This window comes from Pelodiscus sinensis, chromosome 12 (genome assembly GCF_049634645.1).
Source record: "Pelodiscus sinensis isolate JC-2024 chromosome 12, ASM4963464v1, whole genome shotgun sequence".
Lineage (NCBI taxonomy): Eukaryota > Metazoa > Chordata > Testudines > Trionychidae > Pelodiscus > Pelodiscus sinensis.
Genome location: NC_134722.1, coordinates 38,760,873 through 38,774,236, shown reverse-complemented (window position 1 = coordinate 38,774,236; position 13,364 = coordinate 38,760,873). Strand labels below are relative to the sequence as shown.

The window sequence follows — 13,364 nt, the reverse complement described above, 5'->3', positions numbered from 1 at the left end:
TCCTCTATTTGTTCCAATGGTGAAGTGAATTAAGAAAAAAATATAACATTAGTCAATGTAGCTGTTGGTTAACTCATGGTTATAACCAGGGCTCGACAAATTATACAATCTACTTGCCGTGGCAAGTAGATCATAATCCGGAAGAGCCGAGTTCAGGCGATCTGCGCATGCTCAGAATGATCTGCGCATGCGCAGATCGCCGGACGACGCAGCTGGCAAGTGGGGCTCGCCGCAGTTCGGCGAGCCCTGGTTATAACCACACTTAACTGAACCATAATTAAAATTATAAAAATTAAGAGAAATATAAAATTTGACCTCCAGAAACTTTCAGACATCTAATTTCCAGTTGATAATACTCAGATGCATTTTCTGTGCTCTGACATACAGCACCAAATTATAAAAGTAGTTGCTTATTATTTGCTTATTCATTAATATCTTTATTAGGTTTAAGATAACAGTAAATGTCGTTTACTGATCATAGAATCATAGAACCATAGAGCTGGAAGAGACCTCAGAAGGTCATCAAGTCCAGCCCCCTGCCCAAGGCAGAACCAATCCCAACTGAATCAACCCAGCCAGGGCTTTGTTGAGACTTAAACACCTGTAGGGATGGAGACTCCATTACTTTCCTAGGTAACCCATTCCAGTGCTTCCCCTCCCTCCTAGTGAAATAGTTTTTCCTAATATCCAACCTGGACCTCTGCCACTGCAACTTGAGACCATTGCTTCTTGTTCTGCCATCCGTCACTACTGTGAACAGCCTCTCTCCAGCCTCTTTGGAACCTCCATTAAGAAAATTGAAGGCTGCTATCAAATCTCCCCTCACTCTTCTCTTCTGCAGACTAAATAGACCCTACTCCCTCAGCCTCTTCTTGTAGGTCATATGCTCCAGCCCCCTAATTATTTTGGTCGTCCTCTGCTGGACCTTCCCCAATGCATTCACATCCTTCCTATAATTGGGAGTCCAGAACTGGACACAATACTCCAGATGTGGCCTCACCAGAGCCAAATAAAGAGGAATAACCAATTCTCTGGATCTACTGGCAATGCTCCTCTTCATGCACTCTAATATGCCATTAGCCTTCTTGGCTACAAGAGCACACTGTTGACTCTATCCAGCTTCTCATCCATTGTAATCCCCAAGTCCTTTTCTTCAGAACTGCTACTTAGCCGGATGGTGCCCAGCCTGTAACAATGCTTGGGATTCTTCCATCCCAAGTGCAGGACTCTACCCCTGTCCTTGTTGAACCTCATCAGATTACTTTTTGCCCAATCCTCCAATTTGTCTAGGTCACTCTGGACTCCATACCTGCCCTCCAGCGTATCTACCTCTCCCTCTAGCTTAGTGTCATCCGCAAACTTGCTGAAGGTGCAATCTATCCCCTCATCTAGGTCATTAATAAAGATGTTGAACAAAACCAGTCCCAGAATCAAACCTTGGGGCACTCCGCTAGAAACCGACCACCATCCTGACATCGAGCCGTTGATCACTACCCACTGAGACCGACCTTCCAAACAGCTTTCTGTCCTTGGGTATGTCTACACTACCACCCTAGTTCGAACTAGGGTGGTTAATGTAGGCAACCGAAGTTGCAAATGAAGCCCGGGTTTTAAATATTCCGGGCTTCATTTGCTAAAGTCAAGCTATATCACATCCACCGACTTTCCCATATCCACAGAGCCAGTTATTTCATCATAGAAGCTAATCAGACTGGCCAAGCATGACTTGCCCTCATGAATCCATGCTGACTATTCCTGATCACTTTCCCCTCTTCCAAGTGCTTCAAAATGGATTACTTGAGGATCCCCTCCATGATTTTTCCATGGACTGAGGTAAGACTGACCGGCCTGTAGTTCCCTGGATCATCCTTCTTCCCTTTCTTAAAGATGGGCACTACATTTGCCTTTTTCCAATCACCTGGGATCTCTCCCGATCTCCACAACTTTTCAAAGATAATGGCCAAAGGTTCCTCAATGACATTTGCCAACTCCCTCAGTACTGTCAGATGTATTAAGTCTGGACCCATGGATTTATGTACATTTAGGTTTTTTAAATAGTTCCTAACCTTTTCTTTCCCCACCAACGGCTGTCCACCTTCGTCCCATATTGTGTCACTTAGCACATTAGTCTGGGAGCCCACCTTGTCTGTGAACACAGAGGCAAAGAAAGCATTAAGTACTTCAGCTTTCCCCACATCATCTGTCACTAGGTTACCACCCTCATCTAGTAGGGGCCCCATACCCTCTCTAATCACCTTCTTTTTGCTAACATCCCTGTAGAAACCTTTCTTATTATCTTTCACATCCCCATATTATTTTGCATTATGCAAATAATTTTTACAAATAATACATCTCTGATTCTCTGATAATGACTTGGCTGACTCTAACAAAGTTCTGCTTGCCTGTTTTCTTTTAAACAAAGTTCACTGTTGAAACAACAGTAGTGAGCAGTAGCAAAATTACTCTTTTTCTTTTTATACAAAGACCTGAAATATTTTGACTGGCTGGCACCAGCAGCTATAAATAAGAGAAACTCTTCTGTGGCTTCACTACTATCTTGATTGTGTTAAATGAGCCCAACCACTCAGACACATAGGGTTGGAAGAGACTTGTGTTCTTCAGCTCTCTTTGACTTCCAGGGGCAGATGAGGATTTTGTGGGGCTCAGGGCAGCACAATTTCGCGGGGCACCCCTTTGACACGGCACATGCGCGGTGGCACCACTGCTCATGCATTGGGCTTCTTGAAGCGCGGGGTCCGGGGCAGCTGCCCCGCTCGCCCTGCCCTATATCTGCCCCTGTTCACTTCAACAGGTAATTGAGTCTACCCCTTGTTACAAGCAGAACAAATCCCAACTAAATCATCCCAGCCAGAGCTTTGTCAGTCTGGGACTTAAAAACCAACAGGGATGGAAATTCCACCACCTCCCCAGGTAAACCATTCCAGTGCTTCCCCACCCTCTTTGACTATATCAACAGAGCAGCGTTTTTTTTTTTTTTTTTGAATAATTGATGTTATTCCGAAATAACATAGTCCGTGTCTACATAGCAAGCAGTTATTTCAACATAATGGCATAATAAAGATGTTGAACAAAACCAGCCCTAGGATTAATCCTCAGGTCACTCCCCTTGATACCAACTGCCAACCAGACATCGAGCTGTTGATCACTACCTGTTGAGCCCGACAGTCTAGACAGCTTTCTAGACATCTTACAGTCCATTTATCCAATCCATACCTCCATAACTTGCTGGCAAGAACACTGTTGGAGACCGTATCAAAAGCTTTGCTAAAGTCAAGATATATCATATCAACTGCCTTCCCCATATCCACATCCCTCCCATACAGTGCTGCCTAGTGCAGCAGTCTGGGAGCTGACCTTGTCAGTGAAGGCACAGGCAAAAAAGCATTGAGTACTGCAGCTTTTCCTAGATTAGCTGTCACTAAGTTACCTCCCTCATGCAGTAAGGGTCTCACACCTTCCCTGACCACCCTCTTATTTCTAACATGCCTGTAGAAACCCTTTTTGTTACCCTTCACATCCCTTGCTAGCTGCAATTCCAATTGCGCTTTGGCCTTCCTGATTACATTTCTGCATGCTTGAGCAATGTATTTATACTCCTCCCTAATCATCTGTCCAAGCTTCCACTTCTTGTAAGCTTTCTTTTTGTGTTTATGCTTGCCCAAAGATTTTACTGTTAAGTCAAGTTGGTCACCCACCATATTTGCGTTTCTTACTGCACATTGGGGTGTTTTTTCCTGCACATTCAATAAGTTTTCTTTAAAAAGCCAGCTCTTCTGGATTCCCTTCTCCTTCATAAACACAGGGAGACACGTGGAATAGGAAATTTAAGACTGAAAGGCAGCACTGTAATGCAATTAGAGACATTCTGACATGAGCCAGTATCTGCTAGCAAGCAATAAGAACAGGATAGTTATAGGCTATTTAGTAGAATGTGCCAGAAACCTGGTTCTTGTCAATCAGTGTTAATACATTTCCAAGGATGCTTTATTACTGAGTAATACTTCCTGCACTAAGGCCTTCAGATCACACAGTGCATATATTTTGTAATTTTTCAGGATTTATTCTTACTCGTTTTGGTCTTTTGAAATACTATGAAGTTATCATGCTTAAAACTGAAAAAAGTGTAAGTGCAACCCGGACTATATTGCAATCAACCATTTTATCCTGTAATGTGAGAGTCTGGAAAGACTGTTCAACGATGCTCTTTTGGGAGCATGAATAAAAAGCAAATAATTGAGAGCAAGGCTGATGCTGGGTAGGATTTTAAATAATTTCATTATGATGGGGAATTGAATGGGCAGCTGCATAATTATCATTTGTGTGTATATGAAAGACTAGAAATAAGTCTTTATCAAAACCTTGGATCCGAACCTATGTAAATGTCACACATCACATGATCTGTTTCCTGTTCCAAACTGTCTGGCAGGTCTTCATCACTATACTAGGCCCCAGCCTCTTAATCCTGGCTCTGGAATCCTGCTAACTTCAGGAAAGTTCTGACCTGAATTCTGACCCAAATTTGCGTTTCTTTGATCAAAATCAGATGGAACTATGTATACTCATCAGCACTAAAGAGGAAAATATTTTGTAAAATCTCAGCAAAATTCATAGAATCACAGAACCATAGAGCTGGAAGAGACCTCAGAAGGTCATCAAGTCCAGCCTCCTGCTCTAGGCAGGACCAATCCCAACTAAATCAACCCGGCCAGGGCTTTGTCAAGCCGAGACTTAAACACCTCTAGGGATGGAGACTCCACTACTTTCCTAGGTAACCCATTCCAGTGCTTCACCGCCCTCCTAGTGAAATAGTTTTTCCTAATATCCAGCCTGGACCTCTCCCACCACAGCTTGAGACCATTGCTACTTGTTCTACCATCTGTCACTACTAAGAACAGCCTCTCTCTATCCTCTTTGGAACCTCCCTTCAGGAAGTTGAAGGCTGCTATCAGATTCCCCCTCACTCTTCGCTTCTGCAGACTAAACAGACCCAACTCCCTCAGCCTCTCATAAATCATATGCTCGACCCCCTAATCATTTTGGTTGCCCTCCACTGGACCCTCTCCAATGCGTCCACATCCTTTTTGTAGTTGGGGGCCCAGAACTGGACACAATACTCCAGATGTGGCCTCACTAGAGCTGAATAAAGGGGAATAATGCCATCTCTGGATCTGCTGGCAATGCTCCTCTTAATGCAACCTAATATGTCATTAGCCTTCTTGGCTGCAATGGCACACTGTTGACTTGTATCCAGCTTCTCATCCACTGTCACCCCCAGGTCCCTTTCTGCAGAACTACTACTTAAGTGGCTGTTCCTCAGCTTGTAACAATGTATGGGATTCTTCAGTCCCAAGTGCAGGACTCTGCACTTGTCCTTGTTGAAACTCATCAGATTTCTTGTGGCCCAATCCTCCAATTTGTCTAAGTCACTCTGGACCTTAACTCTGCCATCAAGCAGATCTACCTCTCCCTCTAGCTTAGTGTTATCCGCAAACTAGCTGAGGGTGCAATCCATCCCTTCGTCCAGGTCCTTAATAAAGATATTGAACAAAACCTGGTCCTAGAACCGAACCTTGGGGCACTCCACTAGAAACCTACCACCATCCTGACATCGAGCCGTTGATCACTACCTGCTGGGCCCGGCCTTCTAGCCAGCTTTCTATCCATCTTATTGTCCATTTATCCAATCCACATTCCCTTAACTTGCTGGCAAGAATATTCTGGGAGACCGTATCAAAAGCCTTGCTGAAGTCAAGGTATATCACATCCACTCACTTTCCCACGTCCACAGAGCCAGTTACCTCATCATAGAAGCTAATCAGGTTGGTCAGGCACAACTTTCCTTTTGTGAATCCATGCTGTGTATTCCTAATCGCTTTCCTCTCTTCCAAGTGCTTCAAAATGGACTCCTTAAGGATCCCTTCCATGATTTTTCCAGGAACCGAGGTAAGACTGACCAGCCTATACTTCCCTGGATCGTCCTTCTTCACTTTTTTGAAGATGGGCACTACATTTGCCTTTTTCCATCATCTGGGATTTCTCCCGATCTCCATGACTTTTCAAAGATAATGGCCAAAGGCTCCTCAATGAAATTTGCCAACTCCCTTAGTATCTTCGGATGCATTAAGTCCAGACCCATGGATTTGTGTATGTTTAGCTTTTCTAAATAGTTCCTAACCTGTTCTTTACCCACCAAGGGCTGTCCATCTTCATCCCATCTTGCGTTACTTAGCGCATTAGTCCAGGAGTCCACTTTGTCCGTGAATACAGAGGCAAAGAAATCATTGAGTACTTCAGCTTTCCCCACATCATCTGTCACTAGGTTATCTCATTCATCCAGTAGGGGCCACACACCCTCTCTGATCACCTTCTTCTTGTTAACATGCCTGTAGAAATCTTTCTTGTTATCCTTCACATCCTTAGCCAGTCGCAATTCCATTTGCGCTTTCGCCTTCCTGATAACCCCCTGGCATTCTCGAGCTATACATTTAAACCCCTCCCTGGTCATTTGTCCATGTTTCCACTTTTTGTAAGCTTCCTTTTTGTGCTTAAGTGCCCTAATCTTCCTCAAATTCCTGATTTATGGAAGGTCAGATTAAACTGGTTTGGAATACACTGAGTAGTGTTGGATGAATCTGAAAAAAATCAGTTTAGATTGACATTTCAGTGGTTGGATATTTCTCTGGAAATCTCTCATGAGAACTGCAACTCTCATGAAAACGGAATATCTTGAAAGATTCTCAGTACATCCTGTTTCTTAACTAGACCATTATGTGGTGCCTTTTGGCAAGTGCTGATTCTTTTATGACCACCATAGTACAATATTACTTCTGCCTGCTCAGAGGCAAAGTGATCGGGATAGGGTATTGGAGTTGGAATCAGGAAACCTGATTTGCATATCTGCTGCCTCTCAGACTTTCTGTGTCACCTTGACCAAGGTGTCTACTTTTTCACTTGTGAATAATTGTATTTCATCTACATATGATATACTTTGAGAACTGTGGATGAGACCCCTTTAGAGAAGTACTAATATTTATTAGCAGGGTCTAGTATATTTACTGTAGTTTACAATAATTTGTTACCAGGTGGTAAGAACCAGTTCAGCACAGTATAGAGAAACAAGTGCTATAAAGAATGATCACTAACCGAACCATAGTTCGGTTAGATACGCTTAAGGGCAGAGATAGGATCCAGAGTGACTTAGACAAATTGGAGGATTGGGCCACTAGAAATCTCATGAGATTCAACAAAGACAAGTGTAGAGTCCTGCACTTGGGACGGAAGAATCCCAAGCATAGTTACAGGCTGGGGACCAATCAATTAAGTAGTAGTTCTGCAGAAAAAGACCTGGGGGTTACAGTGGATGAGAAGCTAGATATGAGTCAACAGTGTGCCCTTGTAGCCAAGAAGGCTAATGGCATATTAGGATGCATTAAGAGGAGCATTGCCAGCAGATCCAGAGATGTCATTATTCCCCTTTATTCGGCTTTGGTGAGGCCACATCTGGAGTATTGTGTCCAGTTCTGGGCCCCCCACTACAAAAAGGATGCGGAAGCATTGGAGAGGGTCCAGCGGAGGGCAACCAGAATGATTAGGGGGCTGGAGCATATGACCTACGAGGAGAGGCTGAGGGACTTGGGTCTGTTTAGTCTGCAGAAGCGAACAGTGAGGGGGGATTTGATAGCAGCCTTCAACTTCCTGAAGGGAGGTTCCAAAGAGGATGGAGAGAGGCTGTTCTCAGTAGTGACAGATGGCAGAACAAGGAGCAATGGTCTCAAGTTGTGGTGGGAGAGGTCCAGATTGGATATTAGGAAAAACTATTTTACTAGAAGTGTAGTGAAGCATTGGAATGGGTTACCTAGGGAAGTAGTGGAGTCTCCATCCCTAGAGATATTTAAGTCTCGGCTTGACAAAGCCCTGACCGGGTTGATTTAGATGGGATTGGTCCTGCCTAGAGCGGGGGGCTGGACTTGACGACCTTCTGGGGTCTCTTCCAGTTCTATGATTCTATGATAAGGGGATGGTTGGATGAAATAACATGATCTTGGTAACTAATTGACCATTCATTATCAGTTGGAAATAGGTCAATTGAGGGATGATAGGAGTTGCTATAGGGAACTTTCTGGGTGTCTGGCTGGTGAGTTTTGCCCACATGCTCAGGGTTTAGCTGATCGCCATATTTGGGGTCGGGAAGGAATTTTCCTCCAGGGTAGATTGGCCGAGGCCCTGGAGGTTTTTCACTTTCCTCTGTAGCATTGGGCACAGATCACAGCTGAAGGACTCTCTGTATGTTGGGTCCTTCAAAGTATTTGAATGCTTCAATATCTTTGATATAGGTGAGAGGATTATTCTAAGAGGGGTGGTTGAGATTCTGTGGCCTGCACTGTGCAGGGGGTCAGACTAGATGATCATAATGGTCCCTTCTGACCTTAAAGTCTATGAATCTATGAATAGTTGACTTGAAGACCACTGGTGTCACTTGAGAATGTATAGCTTTGCTGCTTAATGGGAAATCCCACACACAATGTATGTATCAGATGTGTTCTGGTCTCTGTCAGTTTTAGCAGAGATCATGATGTATGAATAGGAAAAGTTTTCTCTCAAATTCTGGCTCTTGAAGCCAAAGTTTATATTGTTTTCCCTCACTAAAATTAAATTAAAACAACCTGTCTACCAAGATCAGATTTATTTGGCCATTATTGAGTTACATCAGTTCCTATGAAATAGGAGACTAAACCAGACCAAATATGATTCTGTAAATAGAGCCCATTCCAGTTCTATTATATAAATAGAGCTCAGTAGCACAGATTCACATGCTTGTATGCTGTGATTGACCTATTACTATTCTGTACCAAATAAGGATGCAAAGATCATTCTGCTTTGATCAGCAAGTGGGTGGATGAGGTTGTGATGAGTTTCATCACAGAGATCCTCCTGAGACTCTAACTTGGTGTGCTGAAATTATCCCTTAGCCAATTTACCTGCCCTCTGGGGTGCCCTCACTCCCTGTCCCTCTAAGCCAAAAGTTCTGGTCTCCCCCAGTGATGGTGCAAACTTGAGGTCAGCCCACAGAATAGCAATATAAACACTAAAATCCATTTTGCCCTGGGGAGGCTCAGTTGAAGGATCTTAACACAGCAGCAAGATGTGCAGCCCAGTCACCACAGCTCTTTTTTGTGATAATAGAAATAATGAAGGGACGCCCCATCTTGTCCGAACACCTCTCATCATTGATCACCTCCTGCATCAGAACCTAACTAAACCAGACCTATCACTGACAGCTCACTCCATGAGAGCACAGGCATTCTCGGTGGTGTTCAACACACAAATCTCCATTCAGGACATTTTCAGGACAGTGAGATGGTCATCTGTTCACAGCTTTGTATCCCACCAATATCGTGGGCTGGTTGGGAAAGGTGCATGACACCCACATCTTTCAGAACTCCTTCATCTTCCAAAAGATGCACATCGGAACTTTGTTCCCCAACCGGCCAATCAGAGTCAGAGAGGTAGACACGCTCATTGTGATCGTGAGTGACGCAGCTTACCCCTTGCTTCCATGGCTCATGAAGCCTTACACAAACAGCCTGGACTCCAGCAAGGAGGAGTTCAACAAAAGGCTGAGCAGGTGCAGAATGGTGGTGGAATGTGCATTTGGACATTTAAAGGGAAGGGTCAGCAGTCTTCTGACTCGCCTGGACCTCAGTGAATGCACCACCCGTGTGGTGGCAGCATGTTTTATGCTCTGTAACCTGTGCGAGAGCAAGGGGGAAGCTTATCTGGCGACGGGGGGAGGGCTGAGGCAGAGCCCCTAGCCAGAGAGTTTGAGTAGCCAGACACCAGCGTGATCAGGAGAGCACAGCAAGGGGCAGTTAGAATCAGAGAGGCCTTAAAGGGCAGTTTTATGCAAGGCCTCTTTTGAGACTCTGCCAGATAGCTTCCACAAGATGCCCCTGCATTCCCTGTGTTTCCCTTTAATTCCCCACCCCACCCTACCTCTTCAGTTCAACCAATAAAGAAACTGTTATTCAATGAACACGAGTGTTTATTGGGGGAAAACAACAGGGAAGTGGAAGAACTGGAAACCGGAACAGGGGGCTCAGGAATGGGAGACTTCTGCCTCCAAAGGGCTTACAGATTCCCCTTGAGTTCCCCTCCCCCATGTCCTAGGGCACTGGCAGCCCCTAAAGATCCTGGGGATATAAATCATGGGGCTGGTGCAGGAGGGACTAGGAGTGCCATTGGAGCAGTTCTGGTCCATGACCCTTTCAAGGCAGGATGGCACACACTCCATAACAGTGCCTGGATATTCGCCACAAGGGTATGCATGCAGTCCATTTGCTCCCTGATCATCTCTTCCCTCGTGCGTTTACATCTGCAGATATGAGCCAAGGTGGGCAGATGCTGTAGGAGGTTAAAGACGTGGATCTGGCTGCTGTCCCAGCTGCAAAGAAAAGTTACAAGGGCAGACTTTAAAGAAAATATATTGTGTTAAGCTGACCGTAATCTGTTAGTGTACAGCAAAGGTCTCTGGACAGACAACAGAGTTGTGTTCTGTAAAATGCAAAATGTTTGCTTCCAAGCAGGCACATTACAGCAGGTGCCCAGACTTATAAGGGGAATATTGTACACACTTGGTCTGAAGGCAGTGAGGTATGGTAAGGGGCCAGCCAGGGCCAGAGCCTGCAGGGGGGAAGAGGTATGACAAAGGGCGGCTTCCCTCTGTGTCCAGTATATGCAGCTTCCTGGGACAGTGCTACTTTCCCAGCTAGAGCAGGAACCTGTAGGTGGGGGAAAGGGCACTTCACACCGCACTGCCTTTACCCGTTTGTAGTTAGACAAAATTTGTGAACTCATCAGAAGTGTCCTGGACTGCGAGACATCCTGGGAGAGGAGGACTGGCTCCAGTGACATGACCAGTTCCTGGCTCTCTGGTACCAGCGGCTGACTACTCTCCTCCTCCTCCTCTTCTTGCCCCTTCACTCTCACGGTGTCCTCCAAGTTGACACCAGGCGTATCTTGTCTGAACTCAATGACCGTGCTGGGGACACTGGCTGGGCCACCCCCAAAATGGTGGCCAGCTTGTCATAGAAGTGGCACATGTGTGGTGCTACACCAGACTGTCTACTCTTGTCCTTCACCTTGTGGTAAGACTGGTGCAGCTCCTTGATCTTGACATGGCTTTGCTGTGTGTTCCTGGAATAAGTGTGTGTTATTTACCCCTGAGACTATTGCAGATTAGAGCCTTTCAGGACTACTGGCTAGTTATGTAATTAGGCAAGGAGTCTTAAAAAACCAACATTTTAAGTAACTGTTAGATTAGAGAAGGTTCTTCACAGATCTTCTTGTTTACTGAATAATTACATAATTGGATAGAATTTAAGTTACTTTGATTTGTGCATGCCAGACTGGAAAGAGTCTTTTCTATATAATCTCATTACATTATTTTAAAAGCCTTAAAATATTTTAGAAAAATTCAGGAGAGCAAATTTATTAGGTTTTTTTTTCCATCAGCACCATCCCAAATTGCCATTTACTATTTAGATAATAAATAATAGCTTATCTGATTTTTCAAATGTCAAGCAAATTTTTTGTTAATCCAAGAAACTGATTTTATTTATGAGATTATGAAAAAATGTATTGAACTGATTAAAAAAATAACTAACATTTCTGTCAGTCAGAGGCTGAGAGTTCCATAGGGCCTCCTGACATTAGCAAAGGGTGTGCATAGTTTTTGAGTGATGGGGAGAATGTGACTCTTCTCAGTCAAAGGGAGGACTTGGTATGAGCTATTTAGTGAAAAGGACTCTAGTTATAAAAATGTAATGTGGAGGTCTTATCACAATGGAAAGAAAACCTAGAACTAGAAACACATTTCTCTTATCTTTTAAATAGTTAGCATGGCTAGGAAAGAGTGAGAATTATTGAAACCACAAATAATAACTGTCTTCTTGTTATTATTATTGACCTGTACAAAAGACTCTTAGGCTGCAGTCTGGTACTTCATGTTAAGCATAGCAAAAAAAAAAAGTGTCAGTGGTGGCAACATAAATACTAAGATGTTGGCCCAAAGAGAGGGAAATTTACAGAGTGAAAGAAGAAAATTGAGAGACTGTTGTTCCTCTAAAATATGATGTCAGTGCAGGATCTAACCCAAGCTTCTCACTCTCTCAATAATCAGTGGATACAGCCGCAAATATTAATTCTGACCATACTCTTTGTAATCCTCATCTTGTTTCCTACCCTAACACCAAAGGAAAGAGATGAGCAGTCTAGGATAGCTCGGTGGTTCTCAATTATGCTTATGGGGCCCAGTGAGAGGCCACAGGGAGGTTTCAGGGGTTCTGCCAAAACCTTTCAGAGAATAGGGCTGAAGCTGAAGCCTGAGCCACATTGCCTTCAGCTAAAGCTGAAGCCCTAACAACTTAGCTTTACTGTATACCTGTGATGTGGGCCTCAGGAAGTCACCCTGCTTGCTAAACCTTACTACCAGCTCTAGTTTTTAATCCACTGGCTATGCAGAAAAAGAGTTGTGGAACAGACAGACAGTGGAATTTTAATAGTGAATTAGGGGTGAGCTCAGAAAGAAAAAGGTTGAGAATTATTGTATGCCCTCTCTCTTTCTCATGTGGTAGCTAATTTAGTCAGAATGGCTTAATACCGTACAGATTCTAGGTTTTATACCTGAAACAAATTAAGGGGATTTTTATTCAAAAAATAACACTTGTCATTCCACAATCTTACTAGCCATGTGGACAAAGAGACTGTTTTGAATATTTTTAGCCTAAGGAAAAGAATAAAAAATCATTTTATCCATGCTTACTCTCGTATTTCATGCTCCTTTATCATGGCTGTCCTGATTATCTTCTTTATTCTGTCTTCTTTGCCATCCACCTGTTGATTCCTCAAGCCAAGAAATGGGGAGTTAGCGTAGGATTGCAGTAACTGTTGCTACCCTAAAGCAAATTTTAGAGGACAGCATAGCGATGACCTTTTTGTTTTGGTAAACAAGCACCAAATTGTTCTAAGCCCTGGATCATAATGTGCCTTTGATTTCAAACCTACATCACATACATTTTTTCTTGTTCATCCAAGGACTTCTGTGTCATTCCAAGATTGATCAACTAAAGTGATAAGATGCTGAATATAATACTATTTTAGAACTATCTATGAATGGGTGGCAAATAGAATTTGATGAGATTTAGATATATATGATTTAAGTAACAGTGCAGCCTGAATGAGAGAGAAATTATAAATAAAAAAACCTGCGAATGCAGTACTGAAGATAAGACTTTAAATTTACAATAGCAGAGAATTCATGGCAAACTTTAACCCATTTGTAACAA

General features: G+C 43.6%; 1 protein-coding gene across 2 annotated transcripts in view; it reads left to right on the top strand.

The window, feature by feature from the left end:
- SMPD3 (sphingomyelin phosphodiesterase 3) overlaps positions 1-13,364 on the top strand; it is a 230,240-nt gene that overhangs the window by 156,684 nt on the left and 60,192 nt on the right. The window lies entirely within an intron of this gene.